Source organism: Trematomus bernacchii, unplaced genomic scaffold (genome assembly GCF_902827165.1).
Source record: "Trematomus bernacchii unplaced genomic scaffold, fTreBer1.1, whole genome shotgun sequence".
NCBI classification, from domain to species: domain Eukaryota; kingdom Metazoa; phylum Chordata; class Actinopteri; order Perciformes; family Nototheniidae; genus Trematomus; species Trematomus bernacchii.
Genome location: NW_022987685.1, coordinates 5,506,745 through 5,512,744, shown reverse-complemented (window position 1 = coordinate 5,512,744; position 6,000 = coordinate 5,506,745).

Sequence of the window (6,000 nt, the reverse complement as noted above, 5' to 3'; positions counted from 1 at the left end):
GTGGTTAATTTAGTTTTGAAGAGCTATAATTTCACCTTTATAAAAACACATGAAGTAATTACTACTTAGTGATATAAAAATAGAAGGCTCAATAGATCTGTGGCTCTGTGTCAGCCAGGTTTGAAAATAAACCTGGCATTGTTCTTTTTTCTGCTATTAATGATGAGTAATAAGCTGCTCTACGTAGAGCCTCCTTATATTTGTTAAACAACCAGAATGGGACGGGCATAGTCACAACGTTGATTTGCAGGAAAAAAGAAGGGAGTGCCATGACACTTCGGCAATAAACAGACAGAGTGACAGTTGAAATGATGTACCCTGTAATTGGGCTTTGTTATTCTAAGGTGTAACAACATTTATAAAAAAATGTATGACCATTGAATAACGTCATGAGCCATTAGCCCATTTCAATATAAAGGCTTGAAAGATTAAGAGTGCCACATAAGGTCTGAAACGTTTGCAATATCACATTTGTGGAATTGACTTGACTAAAAGACACATAGAGATATATTTCAAAACATTGAAGGCAAATAGGAAGGCATCATTTTTAACCTCATTTTGGGTAAGTACCTTTCTAAGTCTATTTCAAAGGATGAATATCTCTCTCACTTAATCTATAAGTGGAATTGTTGTGATAGTAGATTGTCTGTTCAAGAGGCAGTTTAATCTCTTTTTTGTGGAGTTTCAGCCAGCATCATCAGACCTGGAGCAAACATGGTTGCTACTGCTAACTACAGTAGCTAAAAAGCTTGTTGTATACTAATGGTCATTTCAAGAAAAAGCAACTAAAATGAATTAATTGAATGCCTCTATTTTGGGTCAAGGGTGTGAAAAACGTATTTCATTATATGATAAAATTCCCTGTATACACTGCTTGGAAGTACTAAAAAGGTGTGGGATGAAATAATGTTGGGCGTCATTCCCAATGTTTTTGCACAAAAGTAATAGAGTACCAGAAAAAGTAATAATGGATTTGTTGTTATTATATATTATTAATTAATTAATATATATCTCCAATCAAAGTGTTTATTCAGCAAAAAACATTACAGAATTTGTCAATTCCATCACTACTACTCAAAATGTTGTAAATTCTAATAAAAATGGCTTGGCTTGGACTGTAGATATTTTTTTCATTTATTACATTTCTAAATGGTTCTGCATCTATGCTCGGTTTGCAACATCTTCTCAAATATTCCAAAAGACTATTTTTGGATTTTTAAAAAATCAGTTGGCAAGGTTTGAGGAAATAACAATTTTAGGTTGTTGAGTTAAATCTCTTCAAATTTCACATACTTCAGAAATTAAAGAAATGTGTCATATTTGGATGAAAATAAATATAAAATATATTTTTGTAATGAATGATGTCATCTGCAGATTTAATCTTGTGACCTACTTAAAGGGTAATCATTCTAGTAAGTAGTAACTGTGAACGTAAAGGTTTTGAAAAGCTGCTTCTGTGAGTAATTCTCTGTATTGTTTGATTTTATAGATTCAAAGGAAGACAAGATGGGTGTCGGCTGGATAATATCAATTTCCCTCATTTTAATAGGTAAGCAGGTTGATTTTAATTGATAGCCTTTCAAGGTTCTTTATAAAATATAAAGTACATTTTAATGAACAACATAATCTGAAGTACAGGGAGAGTTGTTCAAACACACATCAGAGTGCAGTATGAACTATGGATCACTTTTTGTTAAAAAAGGCTAAGAATAACCTGTGTATTATTGTTGGAATATTTAAGCTACAACAACTGCAGAAGGAACTACAACTGCAGCACCTACCACTGTTGCTCCTACAACAGCAGTACTTACCACTGCCTCACCTACAACCGGTTCTCCAACGACGATCACACCTACAACTGCTGCCCCTACAACTGCTAAAACGGTTGCTACATCAACTGCAACACCTGCAACCGGTGCTCAAACGACAGCCAAGCCTACAACAGCTGAACCCACAACTGCAGCTCCTACCACTATGGCTCCTTCAACAGCCTCACCTACAACCGGCGCTCAAACGACAGCCAAACCTACAACAGCTGCACCCACAACTGCAGCTCCTACCACTATGGCTCCTACAACATTAGCACCTACGACTGGAGCCCATACAACAGCTGCACCCACAACTGACGCTCCTACGACTGCAGCACCTACCACTGTTGCTGCTACAACTGCAGCACCTACAACTGCCTCACCTACAACCGGTGCTCAAACTACTGCCAAACCTACAACAGCTGCACCAACAACTGCAGCTCCTACAACATTAGCACCTACCACTGTTGCTGCTACAACTGCAGCACCTACAACTGCCTCACAAACAACCGGTGCTCAAACTACTGCCAAACCTACAACAGCTGCACCCACAACTGAAGCACAAACAACTGCAACTCCTACGACTGCAGCAACCACAACAGCAGCCCCTACCACTATTGCTCCTACAACTACAGCCCCTACAACACTTGCACCAACAACTGAGGCTCCTACGACTGCAGCACCTACCACTGTTGCTGCTACAACTGCAGCACCTATAACTGCCAAACCTACAACAGCTGCACCAACAACTGCAGCTCCTACCACTATGGCTCCTACAACATTAGCACCTACGACTGGAGCCCCTACAACAGCTGCACCCACAACTGAAGCACAAACAACTGCAACTCCTACAACTGCAGCACCTACCACTGTTGGTCCAACAACTGCAGCACTTACAACAGCAGCAGCTACAACTGCCTCACCTACAACAAGCAATCCAACGACGACCGCACCTACAACTGCAGCTCCTACGACTGCCGTACCTACAACCGAGGGTCCTACGACTGCAGCACCTACCACTGTTGCTGCGATAAGTGCAGCACCTACAACTGCCTCACCTACAACCGGCGCTCAAACGACAGCCAAACCTACAACAGCTGCACCCACAACTGCAGCTCCTACCACTATGGGTCCTACAACATTAGCACCTACGACTGGAGCCCCTACAACAGCTGTACCTACAACAGCAGCAACCACAACAGCAGCTCCTACGACTATTGCTCTTACAACTACAGCCCCTACAACACTTGCACCAACAACCGAGGCTCCTACGACTGCAGCACCTTCCACTGGTGCTGCTACAACTGCAGCACCTACAACAGCAGCACCTACAACTGCCTCAACTACCACCGGCGCTCAAACGACAGCTGCACATGCAACAGCTGCACCCACAGCTGCAGCTCCAACCACTATGGCTCCTACAACATTAGCACCTACGACTGGAGCCCATACAACAGCTGCACCCACAACTGACGCACCAACAACTGCAACTCCTACGACTGCAGCACCTACCACTGTTGGTCCTACAACTGCAGCACTTACAACAGCAGCAGCTACAACCGGTCCTCCCACGACGACCGCACCTACAACAGCTGCACGTACAACTGCTACAAAGGTCGCTACATCAACTGCAACACCTACAACCGGCGCTCAAACGACAGCCAAACCTACAACAGCTGCACCCACAACTGCATCAACAACAACAGCAGCCCCTACCACTATTGCTCCTACTACTACAGCCCCTACAACACTTGCACCAACAACCGAGGCTCCTACGACTGCAGCACCTACCACTGTTGCTGCTACAACAGCAGCACCTACAACAGCAGCACATACAACGGCCTCACCTACAACCGGCACTCAAACGACAGCCAAACCTACAACAGCTGCAACCACAACAGCAACTCCTACAACATTAGCACCTACGACTGGAGCCCCTACAACAGCTGCACCGACAACTGTTGCTGCTACAACTGCAGCACCTACAACTGCCTCACCTACAACCGGTGCTCAAACTACTGCCAAACCTACAACAGCTGCACCAACAACTGCAGCTCCTACCACTATGGCTCCTACAACATTAGCACCTACGACTGGAGCCCCTTCAACAGCTTCACCCACAACTGAAGCACAGACAACTGCAACTCCTACGACTGCAGCAACCACAACAGCAGCTCCTACCACTATTGCTCCTACAACTACAGCCCCTACAACACTTGCACCAACAACCGAGGCTCCTACGACTGCAGCACCTACCACTGTTGCTGCTACAACTGCAGCACCAACAACTGCCTCATCTACAACCGGCGCTCAAACGACAGCCAAACCTACAACAGCTGCACCAACAACTACAGCTCATACAACATTAGCACCTACGACTGGAGCCCCTACAACAGCTGCACCGACAACTGTTGCTGCTACAACTGCGGCACCTACAACTGCCTCACCTACAACCGGCGCTCAAACTACTGCCAAACCTACAACAGCTGCACCAACAACTGCAGCTCCTACCACTATGGCTCCTACAACATTAGCCCCTACGACTGGAGCCCCTACAACAGCTGCACCCATTACTGAAACACAAACAACTGCAGCACCTACAACTGCCTCACCTACAACCGGCGCTCAAACGACAGCCAAACCTACAACAGCTGCACCAACAACTGCAGCTCCTACTACTATGGCTCCTACAACATTAGTGCCTACGACTGGAGCCCCTACAACAGCTGCACCAACAACTGTTGCTGCTACAACTGCAGCACCTACGACAGCAGCACATACAACTGCCTCACCTACAACCGGTGCTCAAACTACTGCCAAACCTACAACAGCTGCACCAACAACTGAAGCACAAACAACTGCAACTCGTACGACTGCAGCACCTACCACTGTTGGTCCAACAAATGCAGCAATTATAACAGCAGCAGCTACAACTGCCTCACCTACAACAAGCAATCCAACGACGACCGCACCTACAACTGCGGCTCCTACGACGGCCGTACCTACAACCGAGGCCCCTACGACTGCAGCACCTACCACTGTTGCTGCTACAAGTGCAGCACCTACAACTTCCTCACCTACAACCGGCGCTCAAACGACTGCCAAACCTACAACAGCTGCACCTACAACAGCATCAACCACAACAGCAGCCCCTACCACTATTGCTCCTACAACTACAGCCCATACAACACTTGCACCAACAACCGAGGCTCCTACGACTGCAGCACCTGCCACTGTTGCTTCTACAACTGCAGCACCTACAACAGCAGCACCTACAACGGCCTCACCTACAACCGGCGCTCAAACGACAGCCAAACCTACAACAGCTGCACCAACAACTGCAGCTCCTACATTATTAGCACCTTCGACTGGAGCCCCTACAACATCTGCACCGACAACTGTTGCTGCTACAACTGCAGCACCTACAACTGCCTCACCTACAACCGGCGCTCAAACTACTGCCAAACCTACAACAGCTGCACCAACAACTGCAGCTCCAACCACTATGGCTCCTACAACATTAGCACCTACGACTGGAGCCCCTACAACAGCTGCACCCACAACTGAAGCACAAACAACTGCAACTCCTACGACTGCAGCACCTACCACTGTTGGTCCAACAACTGCAGCACTTACAACAGAAGCAGCTACAACTATCTCACCTACAACAAGCAATCCAACGACGACCGCACCTACAACTGCAGCTCCTACGACTGCCGCACCTACCACTGCCGCACCTACCACTGCCGCACCTACCACAGTCGCTCCTACAACTGCGGCTCCTACGACGGCCACACCTACAACCGAGGCTCCTACGACTGCATCACCTACCACTGTAGCAGCTACAACTGCCTCACCTACAACAAGCAATCCATCGACGACCGCACCTAAAACAGCAGCACCCACAAGTGCTGCACCAACTACCCCGCTTGCAACCACTGATGCACCCACATCAGCAGCCCCTTCGAGTGTTGCAAAAAACCCTGCTACTCTGACGAGTGCAGCACCTACAACTGGCACTTCCATGACATCAGCAACAACAAGAGCTGCACTTTCAACTGCAGCATCTACGACAGCAGACCCTAACACTGTCACGCCAACTACACCTGTTGCAACAAACACTGTGGGATCAGAAACTGCTTATATTCTCTCAGCAGAACTGATAAGACCGACTTATTCACCTGCCCTCAGT